The 22035-nt window shown below is 32.6% G+C and overlaps 1 long non-coding RNA gene across 2 annotated transcripts in view; it reads right to left on the reverse strand.

The window, feature by feature from the left end:
- LOC146400954 (uncharacterized) overlaps positions 1-22035 on the reverse strand; it is a 539998-nt gene that overhangs the window by 248839 nt on the left and 269124 nt on the right. For both annotated transcript variants that reach the window (XR_014812989.1, XR_014812990.1), the window contains one exon: positions 7910-7942. This is a non-coding gene — a long non-coding RNA (uncharacterized LOC146400954). The remainder of the gene's footprint in view (positions 1-7909; positions 7943-22035) is intronic.

The raw sequence follows: 22035 nt of genomic DNA on the forward strand, positions 1-22035 counted from the left end.
TTTACCGATAGTCTTTTAACCTATAGAAATGAATCCTGTTTAATATAAACTGAGTGTCAAGGAATTCCAAGAATATATTAGGGATTATAAAGTCCCATAGACAAAAGGGGGATCATTTAAAGGTATGTTACAATACCTTCAGATATCAGTTAAACTCAGCTATAAAAATAAAGATTGACATGAAAAATAAACATTATATATGTCAATATTTCAAATATATACTTAATTTAAAAGCAAGCATGTGTGCATGTGAGAAAGAGAGAGAGAAAGAGAGAAAAACATTTTGTAGGATTAAGTAGGAGTTCTCTTATGGTGCAATGGGTTAAGGATACAGTGTTGTCAATACAGAGGCCTGGGTTTCTGCTGTGCTACTGGTTTGATTCCCAGTCCAGAAACTTTTACTGGATGAAGCAGACCAAGTGTCCCTACCCCTCCAAAAAAGACAAAAAAATTTATTGAGGTATATGAAAGATAAGAGAAACAAAAGAAGGATTATTGTCATCCTATTCTTATCCTGTTACCTTTGTGACTCTTAAAACGTGACTAAATTATATTGAATTCTACTATTTTACTTTTTTTTTTTTTGTCTTTTTGCCTTTTCTAGGGCCACTACTGCGGCATATAGAGGTTCCCAGGTTAGGGGTCTAATCGGAGCTGTAGTCTCCGGCCTATTCCAGAGTGACAGCAACGCAGGATCTGAGCTGCGTCTGCAACCTACACTACAGCTCACAGCAACGCCAGATCCTTAACCCACTGAGCAAGGCCAGGGATCGAACCCGCAACCTCATGGTTCCTAGTCGGATTCATTAACCACTGAGCCATGACGGGAACTCCTATTTTACATTTTTAAACAAAACATTTAGACATATGCAGTTTGTATTTCATTTTACTAATCAGAATAGAGCATTTTAAAAGTACATCTCACTAAAAGTCAAACTTATTGCCTCATTTTTTAACTTCAATATTTGCATTGGTTATCCAGACCTATTTTCTTTCTTTAAGTTAAAATTCAAAAACAACTAAAAATAATATTTAGAAAGACACAGAAATTATAAAGAAAAAATTGTTTTGACACTACTAATGTTTCTGTGGATATTGCAATGACAAAGATCAGAAAAGTTTTTGCACTAAAAATTGAACAAATCCAGTTCCAAAAAGAAGAGAAAAATTATTGCCAGTATTTCCTATGTTTTATGTATTTCAGCAACACATTAAATTGGAAAATCACCAAGAGAGAAGTAATCCACATTAACTAGTAGCACAAAGAGATAAAATCATTTAACAATTCTGAGAAAATGAAATTTTATAGAAGCATGGCTTTCTCTTTTCACTATTCTTTCCATTTCACATTAAGTAAAGCAAGATCCAATTATATAATTCATACATAATGATTTAATCATGCTAATAAGTTAGGCCAAGAATTTTATTCTATAAAATAGTGTTAGTAGTATTAGATGAAAAGACATTCCTTTATTCCTTCTTGCTTAACAGTCCAATGTTTTATTCTTTTGCTGAATTTTAACAGTAGTATTAATGAAATAAGAATTGTCATTAAATTATAAAATTAGGAAGATTATACACAGTTAAATACTGTTTAGTGCATGACCAAAAGAGCCTTTGCAATTAACTTGTGGATATCATATTTTGTGCACATGTTTAATTTTTATTCCAGTTTGAAATATGTTTTTTTCTGAGCAATATTCAATGCCGTATAGAAACTTCAAAACAAAAAAAAAAAAAATTAAGTGAAAAATACAGGCAGTTAATACTGATTACCAAAATAGTCTCACTCACTTTGCGCTGCTACTTCAGCCAAATTGATTGTTTCATGATCCACTGAACATTATTTATAACTTCCTTACTTTAGGTCATGTCATTTGTGGTCTTACAATATTCCTGTTGGAGGAACTTGTCTCTGTTTATCTAAATCTTCCCCTACTGAATAGATCATGTCAAATATCTCCATTCATAACGACTTCCTATATAAAAACTCTTCCTTAGAATCTGAAACTTTCATTCTATATTTCCTCACCATTCATCACCAGGTGATAGTTCTCCAATGTTCCAGAAAGCCAACTAAATAGTAACTCTCATCTCATTTTCTGTCAACCTGATCTTTCTGTAGTCACTAACAATAAGAGAATTTTGAATTAGTCATTAATGCTCCAAAATTTCTCTACAATCTTTAAATATTTACCTACTCCATATTACATGGAGAAAATGAAAACCACCAAAGTAGAACTTCCTACATTTCTACAAATGCATCTTCATGCACACTCATTTTCATATTCACTCTTCTTATGCTTCTTTATTTTTATTCTTTATAAATTTTAATTAACTGTATTAAAGACTGGCTACATTTTAATGCCATTATATTCTCCTAAATTTTTTCTTACTTGTTTCCAAGCAATATTTTATTATTTATCAGTATTTTTTTCACATTATAGACACATTAGAAAATATTAAGTACAATTAAGAAAAGTAAAATAAATCAGAGTAAATTAAGTATTCTGAATATTTATACATCTGTGTTTCCAGTCCTTTTCCACTCAAACAGAAAAACAGGCAAACTCTTTATTAAACCATTAATATGTAATGAAACATTGTACGTGTTTATTGAAAAAAAAATGACAGTCTTGAAGTCACTTATTCTAAGCCCTATCAATAAACAAAAATTTAACTTAATTATAGTTTGGGCTCTCCCAGAAATGGACTCTTAAACTAGTTGATCAGGTATTTTCTGCCTGATAGAACGCTGTCATGCCCTAAAGGAAAATAATCTTTTAACAACCAACCTGCATTTTTGCCAATAAAACTTCCTTGTTTCCACACTCTTCTACCAATTTTTTCATTCTATAGATCTCCTGGGAGATCCTCCCTATCTGCTAGATTGGGTGCTTCCCAACTGAAATCAATTTTTGCTCAAATAAATTCTAAAAATTTTTAATATGCTTCAGTTCAGCTTTTAATAATTTCTATATGTGTTTTAATGATACAGACTGTTGTATTCTACTTTGTCCTCATTATCCAATTCCTTTTTCTCTTTTTCTAGAGTCTTTCTGCATTTTTTTTCTCATTTTAGATCATTGATCTCCTTTCCTTTATTGTTTTCTCTTTCTGTTTTCCAAGTTTTTTTCAAAATAAAATAAAACAAATATAAGTACTCTTCCCTTTGATATTATCTTACACCTTTTTAATCTACTATTAAATTTCTCCCAAGAGATTTCTATATTTTTTTCCTTTTTTATACATTTTTATTTCTACTGTACATCATGGTGACCCAGTTACACATACATGTATACATTCTATTTTCTCCCATTTTCATGTTCCATCATAAGTGACCAGAAATAGTTCTCAGTGCTACACAGCAGGATCTCATTGCTAATCCATTCCAAAAGCAATAGTTTGCATCTATTAACCCCAAGCTCCAATCCAACCCACTCCTTTCCCTCCCCCTTGGAAACCATAAGACTCTTCTCCAAGTCCATGATTTTCTCTTCTGTGGAAAGGTTCATTATGCCATATATTAGATTCCAGATATTAGTGATATCATATGGTATTTATCTTTCTCTTTCTGATTTACTTCACTCAGGATGAGAGTCTCTAGAGGGGTAAGCTGCAAATGGCGTTATTTTGTTCTTTTTATGGCTGAGTAGTTTTCCATTGTTTATATACATCACTTGTTCCTAATTCAATCATCTGTCGATGGACATTTAAGTTGTTTCCATGTCTTGGCTATCGTAAATAGTGCTGCAATGAACATGCAGGTGCATGTGTCTTTTTAAAGGAAGTTTTGTCCAGATATATGCCCAAGAGTGGGACTGCTGGATCATATGGTTGTTCTAAGTATAATTTTCTAATGTACTTCCATACTGTTCTCCATAGTGGATGTGCCAGCTTACATTCCCACCGACAGTGCCAGAGGGTTCCCTTTTCTCCATACTCCCTCCAGCATTTGCTATTTGTGAACTTATTAATGATGGCCATTCTGACTGGTGTGAGGTGGCATCTCCTGGTAGTTTTGATTTGCATTTCTCTAATAATCAGGGATGTTGAGCATTGTTTCAAGTGCTTGTTGGTCATCTGTATACCTTCCTTTCAGGGTTTTTTGCCCATTTTTCCATTGGGTTGTTGGTATTTTTGCTGTTGAGTTGTATAAGCTGCTTGCATATTTTAGAGACTAAGCCCTTGTCAGTTGCATCATTTGAAATTAATTTCTCCCATTCTGTAAGTTGTCTTTTTGTTTTCTTTTTGGTTTCCCTTGCTGTGCAAAAGCTTGTCAGTTTGATTAGGTCCCATTGGTTTATTTTTGCTCTTATTTCTATTGCTTTGGGAGACTGACCTGAGAAAGCATTTGTAAGGTTGACGTCAGAGATTGTTTTGCCTATGTTCTCTTCCAGGAGTTTGAAGGTGTCTTGTCTTACATTTAAGTCTTTCAGCCAATTTGAGATTATTTTGGTGCATGGTGTGAGGGTGTGTTCTAGTTGGTTTGCATGCAGCTGTCCAGGTTTCCCAGCAATACTTGCTGAAAAGACTTTCTTTTTCCCATTTTATGTTCTTGCCCACTTTGTCAAAGATTAATTGACCATAGGTGTCTGGGTTTATTTCTGGGTTCTCTGTTCTGTTCCATTGGTCTATATGTCTGTTTTGGTACCAGTACCACACTATCTGGATGACTGTGGCTTGGTAATTCTGCCTGAAGCCTGGGAGAGTTATGCCTCCTGCTTGGTTTTTGTCCCTCAGAACTGCTTTGGCAATTCTGGGTATTTTATGGTTCCATACAAATTTTTGGATTGTTTGTTCTAGTTCTGCGAAAAATGTCATGGGGATTTGATAGGGATTGCATTGAATCTGTAGATTGCTTTGGGTAATATGGCCATTTTTATAATATTAATTTTTCTGGCCCAGGAGCATGGAATATCTTTCCATTTCTTTACATCTTCTTTAATTTCCTTGATTAATGTTTTATAGTTCTCAGCATATAAATCCTTTACCTCTTTGGTCAGGTGTATTCCCAGGTATTTGATTTTTTGAGGTGCAATTTTAAAAGTTATTGTATTTCTGTATTTCTATTCTAATATTTCATTGTTAGTATACAGAAATGCAACTGATTTCTGAATGTTAATCTTATATCCTACTACTTTGCTGAATTTGTTGATCAGTTCAAGTCATTTTGGGGTTGGGTCCTTAGGGTTTTCTATATATGGTATCATGTCATCTGCATATGGTGACAGTTTTACCTCTTCTCTTCCTATTTGGGTGCCTTTTATTTCTTTTGTTTGTCTGATTGCTGTGGCTAGGACTTCCAGTACTATGTTGAATAAGAGTGGTGAGAGTGGGCATCCTTGTCTTATTCCAGATTTTAGTGGGAAGGCTTTCAGCTTTTCTCCATTGAGTATTATATTTGCTGTGGGTTTGGCATAAATGGCTTTGATTATGTTATGGCATGTTCCCTCTATACCCACTTTGTTAAGAATTTTGATCATGAATGGATGTTGGACTTTGTCAAATGCTTTCTCTGCATCTATTGGGATGATCGTGTGGTTTTTGACTTTGCTTTTGTTAATGTGGTGTATGACATTGATAGATTTGTATATGTTGCACCATCCTTGTGAATCTGGGATGAATTCCACCAGGTCATGATGTATGATCTTTTGTATACGTTGTTGGATTCGGTTGGCTAAAATTTTGTTGAGAATTTTTGCATCTATATTCACCAAAGATATTGATCTATGGTTTTCTTTTTTGGTGGTATCTTTGTCTGGTTTTGGAATTAGGGTGATTGTGGCATCCTAGAATGTATCTGGGAGTGTTCCTTCTTCTTCAAACTTTTGAAAAAGTTTAAGGAGGATGGGTATGAGTTCCTCTTTGTATGTTTGGTAGAATTCATCTGTGGAGCCATCTGGTTCTGGACTTTTTTTTGTAGGGCATATTTTGAATTCCCTTTCTCACATCTCACTAATTCTCAGCAGACTTAAACATAGTTTCTATTAGCCACAGTCCTGCAAAAACACTCTTTAAATGTCATTATTGGCCTCAATTTGAAAAAATATATATATGTGTGTGTGTATATATATATATATATATATATATATATATATATATATGCTTTTTGGTCATCTGGAGCATTCCATGCACTGGCCATTATTTTCCCCTTGAAGCTACATATTTAACCACTGTATTAGTCAGGGTTCTCAAGAGAAATATAAATAAAGATCTTTATCTTAAGTGAGAGATTTACTTTAAGTAAGTGGTTTACATGACTTTAGAGGTAGACAAGTTTCAAATATGTAGTAGTGTGGGCTGGCAAGCTAGAAATTCAGGCAAGAACTGATGTTGCAACATTGAGTCTGACAGCCATAGGGCACGTCAGCCTGGCTGGAAACTCAGGTTTCCGTGCTGTAGCATTGACGAAGAATACCTTCTTCCAAATTTTAAGAAAACTCATTCTTTACTCTTAAGACTTTGGCTGATTGAATGAAGCCCACCCATATCAAGGAAGGTAATTTGCTTTATTTAAAGTCTAATGATTATAAATATTAATCACATCTAAAAAATACCATAGAGCAAAGTGTAGTCTGGATTTGATGGATCAGTCAATCTCGCTAGTCTAACCAAGTTGATACATAAAATAAAGTCCAAATAGAGATCAGTAAATGCTGTAATCAGTAATATTTATATTACTGTAGAGATATTTCTATAATGTTAGATAACAGAAAGCGGTCAATAGTTAATAAGCTGCAGTTAAAATTCACTATTTTTTTAATAGGGTTTCTCTTCTACCTCTATATATCTCCAACTTTTTGTTGGTTCTGTTTCCTAATGTTTTTCTCTTTAATAATTTGTCAATTTGCCCCTATTTCTTCCTCTTTTTTACCCTATTTGCTATCTCTGAAAAAATCTTCCACTTACTTTGTTTCAAGCACTATCCTGCAAATAGCTCACGTCTGTTTTTCCAACAGTAATGAGTTCCTTAAATTCCATATGAATATATATTTAACTTAATATTTGGAGAGGTCTATGTGAATGTTCTACAAAACTTCATGACATTAATAGGTATAAATTATGGAACATCCTATTGTTATTAACAATAGCCTACTTTTTTTCCTAGTTCTAATAACTCAAAGATATATTTAAAAATATAATACTTTACATAAAACCTTTCCATCATTTTGGATAATAATCAGTTAGTGCTTAGAGACTATTTACTACTTGTCCTTCGTCTAGGGACACCACGCCTTCCTATAAAAAGACTCATTCCCTGAATTCACCATGTAATATGGGGTATTGCTCCCTTATCCAAACTACTTGGTTACTAATTCAAAAAAATCCATATATTATCTACCAAAATTTTAGTTACTTTGTTATTCCCTGCTCATCAGTGGGCACATTAATAGTCACACATTATAATATACAACCAGTTTTAAATCAGAAACAGAGACTAAGTAGAAATCAGTAAATGCTGAAATCAGTAATATTTAGGTATCTTTAGAGATATTTATATAATGTTAGATAACACAAAGTGGTCAATAGTTAATAAGCTGCAGTTACAGTTTTCTTTTTTGGTATAAATTATTAGTCTAGAAATGCCAGGTTGAGATTTAGTGATGTGGAAAATAGCAAAATGTTTAGCTTACTTGTCACACAAATTAATGGCTTTATGTCCCTTTTCTGAACATGAAATAAATTACATTCTGAGTTCATCCACATGGGATCTCACCCTTTGAGTTAATTAGGATTAACCAATTCTCAAAGATCAGAGGTCACAAGTCAAAAGAGTAAAATGCATTTTAAACAGTTATGTCAGAAAATATTCACCATGTATGTTAAATCAAGAATTTCAAATCAATTAACACAGTAAGGAAATACAATAGAGTAAAAAAGTAGAAACGAGAAAGATAATACATACCAGCTTTCAAGAAGATGCCCTTGAAATATAGACCTGAAAAATATAAGATTTTCATGCATTAATTAGGTAAAATGCTTTATATGTCTGTTGAATTTCTAGGTGAGAAATTATATCTCTAGATACACCTTGATTATCTGTTTATTTTTCTTACTGAGAATTATTACATATTTTTATACTGAAGATAATTTATTTTCAAGTTAATACCAATCCACTGCTAAGGATGGAAGGAGAAGTTTCCTTCAAAATTAAACTGAATTGGTGTTTTAATCTGTTTTGTACAGTAAGAAACCTATTAAATATTGTATGTTTCTCTTATAGATATAAAATATTTTGCTCCATTAATTTTATCTGTACTTGTTAAGCAGAGAATAGATAAACAAAATGAAAAATGCCATAATTCCAAGTTAGGTAGGGATTCAAATTAGAATTACATGATACAAAATCACCATCTCAATTAGTTGAGTAAGCTGCTAGCTAGATATAGTAATAAAGGTATGAACACTGATATCATCAATGAGAAAATAAACATTTAACCTAATAATAAACTTGTCACATAGTTTTTAATGATTTTTCCATAAATTAATATATGTACAGTCCAATCAGTTAATATTGGAATAAAATTTGTTCCATTTTACCAATTGCTTTTAAACCTCACCAAGGAGGTAATTTACCACTGTAATTAGCATAACAAAATTTATGCTAACTCTGGATTAGGGGATGTAGATTTTTGGTAATGTATTGAGAATTTTGCTTTTATTTTTTATTTACTTCTTCAATCAATGGTGTCTTATTAAATGTTCAATTTTAGGCCCTAACGCTTTTAGTAGTATGTCAATCTATTCAAAGACTTGTTATACCTGCTAACACCTTCATTCCACTTCAAAGGAGGAGGTAGGATTATATGAATATGAATGTGTTTAGAAATCATATTTTTATTGAGCATCACTGGAAGGAATACAGTCTCTTTTTGGGGATCTCTCTCACATTTCTCTTTTTATATGTAATCTTCTCATGTTCCTTCATGTCTATGAAGTGATTTAAACTCTGGTCTTTCCTCCTTGAATTAAGGAACCCAGATGAGAAATGGACAGAAAGAAGTGTATATAGTTACTAAACTAAGAGAAAATGCCCTAAAACACTGTAAGAAAGTGGTCAGCAGAACCAAAATTTGCATAGAGTTTAAAGCAAAACAATACTTTTTTTTGCTTGTATATGTATACAAGTATATTTTTGTGTATATATATATATGTATGTATATACCTATATACAAGCATATTCTTCCATGTGTATTTAATTCATTGAGTGGCTAAGTATTTTGCATGTATTATATTGGAATAGATTAGCCCGGTTCTGGAGAATTGATACAAAAGCTAATAAAACATGTATTTCTTTCAAGTCACAGCAAAAATATCCAAAACATTTTACACATAAAATCATGTCAAATTTTAGCTAGGAAGCCATAATATTATAGTTGTAAAATTGAATATCCTTATAAAAACTGAGTTAATTTTATTATTATTTAAAAGTTTTTAGTTGGAAAAAATATAAAGAATCAAACTAATTCTAAAGTTCAATAATTTATACTTATGAAGTGATTACAGTTCAGATTTGAGACTATTTTGCAAAGAGTTACATTATTAACATTTTATTTCCTCCTTGTTAAACATATACCCCCACCTTGGAAACAAAGATATTCAATGACTAATTTTAATTGAAATATTTACATACTGTACATTTTTAACTATACCGCCTCTTCTTCAATTTATAAATACAATGAAATAGCTGACTGGTACAAAGAGTATAGTCTTATGATCATCTTTTAGAAAAATATGAATGTTTTTATAGGACAAATAAATAATATAAACATCAAGAATTGCTTGCTGCAGATGGACTATTATGTCTTTTAAAAGGTGATTTTATATCTTTCTTCCCCCAAATGGCGTAAGATAAAAAAGAGAATAGTTTAAGTAGATTTATTTGCTTTATGCTTGAACTAGCTTGATGAATTTTCAGTGAGACTAGGGAGGAATGAGAAACTTAGATACTTTACTTCCAAACATCCTGTTTTTCTTCTGGGAATATTTGCAAGCTCACTACACTGATTATATCTTCCTAGTGTTAGGACAATTCCATAGGGACTTAGTTTTCTCTTTAATAGAATTTAATTTGCTTGATACTTATACCTCTTTTTAGATTGAAGTAGTTAATAACCTAAGTTTTTTCTTTTGTATTTTTAGGGCTGCACCCAGGGCATATGGATGTTCCCAGGCGAGGGGTCAAATCGGAGCTGTAGCTGCTGGCCTACACCACAGCTACAGCAATGTCAGATCCTTAACCCACTGAGAGAGGTGAGGGATTGAACCTGGGTCCTCAAGGATACAAGTTCAGATTCTGCTAAGCCACCATGGGAACTCCTATACAATTTCTTTTGTTAAAGCATTATAGTTATAAAAAGTTGTCTCAATATTGAGGATTCTTTTAAAATCTTGTTTTCTCACCTCTTCACAAGATGAATAAACTACTGGTACTTTGTACAAGACATAAAAAAAAAAAAAATTAAGACATTCTCTTAGGCTTGGTACAGAAAAGCCAAAAGTGCTTTCCCTTAGTAATTCAGTAACAAAGCATAATTTATTTTTTAACGTCATGCTATATATATCCTAGGAAATGTCTCTTAACCTCATCTGATCTTGGGCAAGCCTCTTGAAGCAAGAGAACTGCGTGATTCTTTTTTTTCTTTCTTTTCTTTTTGCCATTTCTTGGCCTGCTCCCGTGGCACATGGAGGTTCCCAGGCTAGGGGGTTGAATCGGAGCTGTAGCCGCCAGCCTACACCAGAGCCACAGAAACGCGGGATCCAAGCCGCCTCTGCAATCTACACCACGCTCACGGCAACCCAGATCCTTAACCCACTGAGCAAGGTCAGGGATCAAACCAGCAACCTCATGGTTCCCAGTCGGATTCGTTAACCACTGAGCCATGATGGGAACTCCGAGAACTGTATGATTCTTTATGTTTCCAGTTTGGGCTTAGATGCACCATTTATGCTTCTCTAGCAGTGATTTCTCTTCCTGTTCTCTTATCTTCCAAAAAATCATTGTATCGGTTATTTACCTACCATCCATCCTTTATAGCTATATTTTCTACCATTTCCCTTACTTTTACCACCCACCCCAAATGTCCTGTTCTCATTATTTCCTTTTATTTGTTTGTTTTTTAAGAGCCATACCTGTGGCATATGAAGTTCCCAGACTAGGGGCTGAACTACACCACAGACAGGGCAAAGCCTGATCTAAGCCACACCTGTGACCTACAGCCACAGCTTGCAGCAACGCCTTCCCTAACCCACTGAATGAGGCCAGGACTGAACCCACATCCTCACGGAGACTATGTTGGCTTTCTTAACCCACTGAGTCACAACAGGAATGGCCCTGTTCTCATTCTTGTCATTGCTTTTTAAATTCCTGCACACCTCAAGTTAAATTTTTATTCAAACTTATTTTTTTCTTCAATTGTTTGACTTGGAAAATGGTCACACATTCTGTTTCCCATTTCAATCATGATTCCTTGCAATTTACTTTTGAATCCACTGTGCTAATAAAACTGTACTTTCCTACATCATAAATCCCTCATTTTCCTTGACATTCACATTATTTTAAAATGAAAAAAATACATCTTCAAATTATATTCTTTTTTACTGTTGACTTCCTTAAAAAGAGACACTCTAGGTTATCCTCAGTCATATCTAGTACCAGAGCTCACTTATTGTGTGATATTTAGTTCCATAAATGTTTACTCAACATTTAGTTTAGAGTCCTGCCATCATCTCACAATTAATTTAAGCTAATTATTTCTCATTATATCTTTCCTCCTTCCCCCTATTTCTTGTTACTCTTTTCCCATTTCTCCCCTTGCTCACTTATTCCTGTTTATGCTTTCTTTTCCTTATCTTTCTCTTTTTTTTTTGTCTTAATATTCTTCCTATTTCTCTTAATTTTTTTTGTTCTTTCCCTTTATCTGTTAGCAGCATCACATTTATTCTTTATTGTCCGGATTCAAACTATTGGAATTATTGTTGTATCTTGTCTTATAAAAAACACTAATCAGGTATTATTACTCCTTGTTTTATAACATAAAAAAATGGAGTCTCAAAGAGGTTATTTGTCCACCCTTCATCCAAAATAGTCATTGGGTTCATGTGATTTCATTGCTGAGAAATCTTTAGTGGCTTCTCTACGATCATAAAATCAAGGTTTCTTATTCTGCTATTGAATGCTTCCTACTATAGAACCCCATCATTATTCTTTGTTTAATGTACTTTAGCATTGTCAGCACCTGCCCATAGCCTCCAAAGGAACTTTCATTTTTACCCAAATAATTTTTGAACAAATGGAAAACAACATCATAAACATGAACCCCAAGAAAATTTCACCTTTGCTCAGATTGTTATGCCTTTCTGTAATAAATTATTATGATCACTTATTTAAGCCAGTAGGATCCAGGTCTTCATGTCTCTTTTCCAGCAAACCTGCCTCCACTACCAGTCACTCATGAAGAAATACTGAGAACACTGTCCTGGGGATTGTTATTTGCATTTTGTATAAGTTAGCAGTTGGAAAGGACATGATATTCCTTTACAGATGGCCTGTAAGCTTTTAGTTATGTAGTTCTGGGATAGTGACCAATTGAGAGTCATCAGATTGTATGAATTTTTGAAAGCTTGATGGTATATGGGATGGCTTAATTAAAGACTAACCCAAGTTTATTACTATTTCCTTAGAGTAGGACTTTGGTTTCTTGTTCATTACATTGTTTCTGACATTAAGATCATGACAATAGTCTCACATTATGGCACAGTATATTATATAAACTATTCTCATGTATATTATAATTTTCATTTCAAATATTTATAATCTACCTATTTATCCTTCCTTCTCTCCTAGTCCTGCCAATCATGGACTACAGTCACCATAGTTTTGTTTTTTTAAGAATGCCATGTAATTGGAATCATATAATACATAGTTTTTTATATTGACTTTTTCACTTAGTAATATGCATTTAAGCTTCCTCTATATTTTCCATGCTTTGATAGCTCATTTCTTTTTATTGCTAAGTAATATCCCATTGTAGATGTATAGCAATTTATTTATCTATTCAATTATTGCAGATGTGATATTTGGTTGCTTACAAGTTTTGGCAATTATGAATAATGCTTCGGTAAACATCTATGTGGAAGTTTTTGACTGGATTTAAGTTTTCAACTCTTTCTGGTAAATAACAAGGATGTACTTGGTGGATCATATAGTAAGAATACATTTAGTTTTCTATGAAACTTATGAATTATCTTTCAAAGTGGTTGTAACATTTTGCATTGCTATTTCTTCACATCCTCACCAGGTTTCAAAGTGTCAGTGATTTGATGTTGGGTTTTTGTTATATAGTGGTACCTCATTGTTGTTTTAATTTTAAATTCCCTAATGACATATGATGTTGAACATGTCTTTTTATGCTTGTTTGCCATATGTACACCTTCTTTGGTGAGTTGTTGAATTTGATCTTTTGCCCACTTTTTTTTTAAATCGGGCCACTCTCTTATTATTGTCTTTTAAGAATTCTTTGTATACAGAATATAACAGTTGTTTATCAGATGTTTCTTTTGCCAGTATTTTCTACTAATCTGTTTCATGTCTTCCCCTTCTCTATCCATTGTCTTTCATATAACACAAGTTTTTTTTTTAATTTTAATGAGACCTAGCCCATCAGTTATTTTTCTATTGGATGAACCTCCGGTGTTACATCTAAAAAGCCATTACTATACACAAGATCATCTATATTTTCTGCTATGTTATCTTCTTATGAATTTTATAGTTTTGCATTTTACATTTCAGTCTATGATCTATCTTACGTAAGTTTTTGTGAAGGATGTAAAGTCTGGACCTAGATTTCATTTTTCATTTTTTTGCACATGGATGTCCATTTGTTCCAGGACCAACCATTTGGTGAAAACACTGACTTTTCTTCATTGTATTGCCTCTGTTTCTTTGTCAAAGTTCAGTTGACTCTTTTTGTGTGGGTCTGTGTCTTGACTCTTTACTCTGTTCCATTTATCTGACTTGGCTTTCACCAATATTACCCTGTCTTAATTAGAATGGCCTTATAATAAGTCTTGAAGTCAGGTAGTGTCAGTTCTCTAACTTTGTTCAATAGTGTGTTGACTATTCTGGGTCTTTTATCTCTCTATATAAACTTTAGTTTGCCAACATTTACAAAATAACTTCCCTGGGATTTTAATGGTGATTGCATTGAATCTATATATCAAATCAGGAACAATTGACCTCTTGACAATATTGGTTCTTCTTGTTCCTAAACATGGAATAGCTCTTCATTTATTCAATAATTTGATTTATTTCATCAAAATTTATAATTTTCCTCATATAAATCTTATAAATATTTTAATAGATTTATACCTTAGTGTTGTAGGGTTTATAGGGATGGTAAGGTGAACAGCAGTATTGTGTTTTTAATTTCAAACTTCACATGCATAACTCAATTCTGTAATTTTTATTTCTAGGATTTTTATAAGATTCTTTATTTTCATAGTATCCAATGATACAATTATTTCAAAGTTATCTGAAAACACCTTTATCTAGAACCATTTTGAATCTGTTTTAATATGTGTTGATCTCCAGGACTTTAGTCAAGTGTCCTTATCTTCTCTGATACATTTTTAAACATTTTATATCCTATGTACAAAAAAATTGAGCAAGAATGATAGTAACTTTATTCAGAAAGAGTGTCATTTTGCTTCTTCCAAATTGTTGGAGTTAGAAGCAATCCAGGAGCACCTCAATCTAGCTTTTATTATGGAGATTTTTATTTTATTTTATTTTATTTTATTTTTTTTTGTCTTTTTATCTTTTCAGGGCTGCACCCACAATATGTGGAGGTTCCCAGGCTAGGGGTCTAATCAGAGCTACAGCTGCTGGCCTATGCCAGAGCCACAAAAATGCCAGATCCGAGCCACATCTGCGACCTATACCACAGCTCACAGCAATGCTGTATCCTTAACCCACTGAGCAAGGCCAGGGATCAAACCTGCAACCTCATGATTCCTAGTAGGATTCGTTTCTGCTGAACCACAATGGGAACTCCTGGAGATTATTTTAAAATGTGTTTCATTTCTTCTAAAAGCTGCACTGCTTCTGATTTACCCTAACCCCAAAATGTAGCTATTGCCCTAATCTAGACTCTATTTTATTCTCTAGTTTCCATTCAAGTTTCAATTTTCACACCCCAGTTCGTTAGCCTTTCAGTAACTTTTTCAAAATTACCAGACACACCAAGTGGAATAATGGTCCTAATTGTCACATAATTTTTCACTGCTTCTTATCTTTTGAATTTGTTCATGTAGATTTTTAAAAGCATTTTGCTCATCCTTTACAGTTGTTTTGTTGAGAAGAATGGTATGAATTACCTAGAATACCATTACTGTCAGTAGAAATATGTTTTTTTCTTTTTTTTAATCCATTAGCTTGTGATATCTCAAAGGAAAAATCTTTATATCATAGTTCTCTTTATATATTTTATAACATTTATACCATTTTTTGAGTTCTATGAACACAAATGATGAGCTCGCTGCAAATGATTGAAATAATAAAATATTTAACACACACATACACAATTTCATTCACATTTTCATTTGTTATACCCAAATGTTTTAAAACGAATATATGATAATTTTCACTTATTTAGAGAAATGTGTATCGATTAGAAGAAGGACAGAAATATTGCCAAAAAAAGATGTTCTCCAACTGTTACTTTTCCTCTAAAAACTATAATCAGATTTTTAAAAAATCAACTTTAGTAAATATATTCCATGGTTTCTTTTAACACAACTGGGAATAAAAATCATTATTCTCTGAAGGATAGAGAAAAACACCATATTTTAGCTATAAATGATGGTTTTATCTTTTACATTTTTGTGATTATGCCTTATTTCACTTATTTTTAAAACTCCGAGTCTGATAACAAAAATAAATGTGAAGCCATTTAATTTAAATCAAATGAAAAAAATTGTTCTAAAATATTAATAAGGAAATTGAAATTCAGGAAAGTATATTAAAAATAAAGCAAAAAGTGTTTTAGGATTTAAATTCTAATAGGTTGGGCAGTGGATTGTCTTCATTTTTGATAAATTACAACACATATCATTAGTAAAGATGAATAAAACACATAGACTCATATAAATACCTGTTTATGTGTTTGAATGTGCACATATATAATACCCAAATTTTTATCCTCAAGTGTACTACAATGGAACTAAATAAAAAAGATGACATATCTCCTCATTCAGAAAAAAACAGCCTTAGAACTTACTTAAAATATACTTAAATCTTTGTAAGTACTGGCTAGATATCTGCTGTATCTACTTTCACACTGTGATTTTTCAGCCAATTCAAATTAGACACGAGTGGTGTAAAATTATTGTTGTTTCAATTTTATAATTGTATTTTGCTTATTGACTATAATATTCAAAAGAAGCTTTCCACATTGAGTTTAAGATATTCACATATGTATGCTTAATATGCAAGTTTCAAATTAAATAAGAAATAAGGGACAAGAAGTTAAGGTGATAGATTAGATTTCCCTTTGAAATACCTTGTCTTTTTGAAGAAATATACCACATTGGATCCAAATTTTAAAGAGACTGCCAAACTGAATATATATCTTATTGTCCACTAAAAAACAAAACTCAAACTGAAGAATGGAATTGAAATCTGCTTCAATCTGGCAGTTGTAGAGTAGAGGTGGGGTTGTTGCGGCACACAGCCCACCTCTGAAAAATGATAACTAATATGAAGTCAAGTCTTCCTTCTCATAAGAAAGTAAAAGACAACATCTGCTTAACTTTGGATGTTTGAGATTTATGGCTTATAAAGTGGGAAGAAAAAGACAGGAACATAGTGTGGTAGACAGAAACTAAGTTACACCTATAACTGGCTATAAGTGAAGTGATATGTTATCTAATATTGATGAAGAGTAAGAATCAAGAACCATTATTATAAGATCAGTGTCTGGACTGACTGTGAGGGGGATCTAGTGGAGTCAAATAAACAATCTACTAATTAAACATAAACAAATAATAGGAGAAAGTAAAATTCCAAGTCATATGTCAGACACATACCATACACATACCATACACATACACATATCAAATAATAAAGTTTTCCTATCTACAGTATGAAATATGATAGGATCACTCACATTTTTATGCAAATATATGCTATTGCAATCAATATTACTAAGCAATACAAAAAAAGAAAACATATGTCTGAATGATTAGAGCAAAACTGATCATAAAGCAGACCATGGATGACCAAGACATTAGACTTAAAAGTAATCTAAAATAACTATAATTAATATGTTTGAGAAAATAGGTAAAAGATGGACAAAATAGACCATAAGATGGTTAACATCAACCAAAAATTAGACTGGAAAATGAATCAAGTTCATTCTAGAAATTAAAATAAATTCATTAACTAAAATTAAGGTTTTGAATCATGAGTTTAATAGTAGAATCCACACAATACAAGACAGGAAAGTTGTAAAAGAAGACAAATTAAAAGCAGAGTAGAAAAAGCAATTTGAAAAATGTAGGAGCTCCTGCTGTGGCACAACAGGATCTGTAGCATCTTGGGAGTGCTGAGATGCAATTTCGATCCCTGGCGCAAGCAGTGGGTTAAAGATCCAGCATTGCTGCAGTAGCAGCTGCTGCTCAGATCTGATCCCTGGCCTGGGCTCCATATGCTGTAGGGAAGCCAAAAAATGAAAAAAAAGTAGAACAGAGCGTAAGAGACCCAGGAGATGCCAAGGAGGGAAGAATCTCTAAGCAACAGTGACCACTTGGCTGCTAGGTTGTTTTGTCACAATTCTATAGTTTCAGCCACTAAGGAAACAATGACCCCCATTATGTATTTCTATAGTTAGTTACTTAAAGATATAGCATACACAAGATTAGCATGTTATTAGCTCCTTGTGTTCCTTGTTCCATTAAATGAGTCTAAAGTGGGGGAGGAAGAAAGATGACACAAGTAGTGGTTTGCCTTGTAATCAAGACATATTCTAAGATGCAGGTAAGTAGATTTATAACCTCCAGCTATGCCCAAATGGATACAAAATATATAACCCAAATGCCTCACTGAAACCACAAAAGTAGATGGTTAGTTTCCTTGTGGCATCTCCTGCAAGATACAGAGCCATCTGAAATTTAATAAGGCAGTTGAAAAATGGCCTCATGACATCTCCTCACATGTTCCCAGGCTAGGGGTCGAACTGGAGCTGCAGCTCCTGGCCTACACCACAGCAAGAACAATGCTGGATCCATGAAGTATACCACAGCTTTTGACACTACCAGACCCTTAACCCACTGAGTCAGGCCAGGGATTGAACTCAAATCCTTACGGAAACTAGAAGGATTCTTAACTTGCTTAGCCACGATGGATACGCTGGTATTTTGCCCATTTTTTGATTGGGTTGTTTACTTTTTTGATATTGGGTTTCCTTACTTCAGACTATACTACAAAGCAACAGTTATCAAAACAGTATGATACTGACACAAAAATAGAAATACAGCTCAAAGGAATAGGATAGAAAGCCCAGAAATAAACCCACACACCTATGGTCAATTAATCTATTAAAAAGGAAGATGGACTATACAATGGAGAAAAGACATAAGTGGTGTCTTCAATAAGTGGTGCTGGGAAAACTGGACAGCTAGATGCAAAGGAATGAAATTAGAACATCCCCTAACATCATACACAAAGATAAACTCAAAATGGATTAATGACCTAAATAAAATCTGGATACTATAAAACCCCTAAAGGAAAACATAGGTAAGACACTCTTTGACATACATTGCAGCAATATCTTTTTGGATCCATCTCCTAGAGTAATGGGAATAAAAACAGAAATAAATACATGGGACCTAACTAAATTTAAAATATTTTGTATAGAAAATGAAAGTATAAACAAAATAAAAAGACAACCTATGGAATGGGAGAAACTTTGCAAATAATGCAAATGACAAGGGATTAATCTCTACAATATATAAACTGCTCATACATCTAAATATAAAAAGGAAAAAGCAAAATCTTCAGAAAGCCATGATGGAACTGCTCCTCCTCATAGCACACACACACAAAAAAATCTTACATATATGCAAATAAAGTTCTAGATAGAGAGGAGAGGGATAATGAGAAAGTGATATATTATTAAGAATGTCCCAAAACTCTTGTAAGTCATCAATCAACATTTGAAGAAACTCTATGAATTACAAATAGGAAAAAATACATAGGAAAGCACAACTAATGTATAAGAGTAAAATTGAAACAAGTCAAATATGCAGAGAAAATATTAATAGAAGCCAGAGGAAGAGATACGTTTTCTTCAGAAAGCACCAGTAAAACTGAGAGCCAACATTATAAAACAATGCAAGTCAGAAGACAATTAAATCCCAGAGTGTTGGAAGATAATAACTATCAATGTAGAATTATATTCTAGATTTTTAAAAGTGATTTAGTTAATAAAATAAATGTACATATAACCAATTTATTACTGTACATCTGTACTAAAAATGTTATTTGAAACCTTATGGGTATACTTTATGTAGAAAGTAAATGATCTCAGCAACACAGAAATACAGGAAGGAACAAAAAGCAAAGAAAAGGGCCATTCTGTTGGGTATACATGATGTTAGCTATAACTTATGTAGAAGAAAAATCTCATGATAACAATAATACAACAGACCTTCTAATACTCTAGCATTTTCAGGAATGCAGCAACTTAACTATTTATACTGTTGTAGTACATCACCAAAATAATAGTAATGTGGAATTAAGATAGCATTAAGAAGAGATGAAAAAACAAAAATGAGTAGGTAATTATATATCAGGACCTATTAAATGGAAAATAATATGGCATAACCAAATTACAGGAAAAATATTTAATTATAAATGCTAGAAATAAAAGTAATGAATATTGAAACAAAAATGAGACTCAGTTGAAAGCATAAATCCGTTAGTATATAGTGAAAAAGTTTTTAAATGGAAGATAGATTTCAAAACACTGCACTGAGAAATAATGAGTAAGGGAAAGAGATGATAAAATGACTTGATAGAATATATAGCAGTTTTAAAATACTAAAATGATGGAATTGGATAGGAAATAGACTTGATTACTCAATATTTTAAAATTATTCAAAACTGAAAAAAACATTGTCTGCATATATAGATACAGATATGATTCTATATATGTGTGGGGGTATGACTATTGTGCTAAGTATAAATAAATATGAAATTTTTGTGGACATGTAGTAACTGAAAGTTAACCATCTGAATTATAAAGTAAAATAAGGCCTATACTACAGAGAAAAGAAACAGATTAAAATGAGTGAATAAAGTGTCTCATATAAACATCAATAAAAACTAGTAGAAATAAATTGTATTAAACATGATGAATATAAAACAACACTAATTAGGATCCAATTGGAGCTGTTGCCGCTGGCCTACACCACAGCCACAGCCACAGCAACGTGGGATCCGAGCCACATCTGCCACCTACACCACATCTCACAGCAACGCTAGATCCTTTAACTCACTGAGCAAGGCCAGGGATCAAACCCGCATCCTCATGGCTACTAGTCAGATTCATATCCATTGAGCCACAACAGGAACTCCCCGTGTAATCTCAGATATTAAATATAAAAAACTACGTCAGAATAAATTGAATACAGTATTCCAAATGTATATACCATGATGTAGTATGAACTTTTATAAATAGTAGTATAAAAACATGCATATGAATGATGCCTCATTTTCAAATTTTCAAATTTATTTTTTCCATCTACTACCCTTAATAGAAGGAAAAAAGAAACTCGAAACATGTCACACACACATAGAGAAACATTCAAATTTATGTTTTGTTTTTGTTAGATGAAATATAACAAAATATTAGTGTTGGGTATTTCTTATTCCCTGATCTTTTATGTTATACATAGTTCATAATAAAAAAACATTTAAAAATAAATGTTATTTCCACAGAATTCAATTTTTTCCTATTGATTATAAAGTATATCATCAATTAGTAATACATAATTAAAACATCCTGAATTAAATAGCACACCAAATGTTTGCTATTCCAATTTTAGGAAGACTAAAATATGAAAAAAATTACTATCCTTAGAAACTTAGAAATATAAACAGTTCACTAATGTGACTGCATTTGCAATAGTCCCAATGGATGAGGGATTTTTTGCATAACAGGAATTAAGATTACTTTATTGCTTTTCAGATAAAGGTGTTTTCCATTGAGGAATATTTATTTGTTTCACTCTAAGGTCAGCTGTTTCTGCAGAAATATTTCTATCCTATCTCCCAATAATAGCTTATATTTGCACATAATCAACATCCTACTTCCTCATTTTGCTGTGTGAATCAAAAACCTTAGCATTCTTAATGCAATTCTCAAATTTGTTTATCTTAGCAAAAAAAAAAAAAAAAAAAAAAAAGAATCATCGAGCAACTCCCTGGAGTCACCTATGGCTTTACAGGTAAACATTATTAACTAAAAAATGATTCCTTGAGTATCCCAACTGATAGGGGGAGTCCTTGACCTGTTAAACATAGCTATGTAGCTATGGGATTCCTCAGATAATGTATTCCACCGGTAGCAGCCCCAGGTAAATTCAAGAGACTAATTTGGTTCCTCTTCAAATTGCATTCAATCAATGACTCAGTCCATTTGGAAAATCAATATCCACAACTATCACCTTTGAAGAACCACATTATTCAGCAAATCCTAATTAACATAAATACTTGCTCTATTACAACAGCTCTCCACCACTGTGTTAAAATTATGAAATAAGATTGTCCCAACATTTTTAGTGAGTGAATCTATAACAGCAACAGGAAATTAGCTTTCTGTACTATAATATGCCATTTCTTTTTTGTATTGTGATTATTTTTCCAGTTTGGAAATTTGTTCAAAATTAATCTGGAATTACGAATCATCAACTCTGTTAACTTTTTGAATTAATACAAAAAATTACAGAAAGAAGGATTGAAAGTCTTGA

This window comes from Sus scrofa, chromosome 8 (assembly GCF_054392235.1).
Source record: "Sus scrofa isolate SSC_HxYL_T2T_F1_AM1 chromosome 8, Sscrofa_HxYL_maternal_Yorkshire_Landrace_v2.0, whole genome shotgun sequence".
In the NCBI taxonomy this organism is placed as follows: Eukaryota; Metazoa; Chordata; class Mammalia; order Artiodactyla; family Suidae; genus Sus; species Sus scrofa.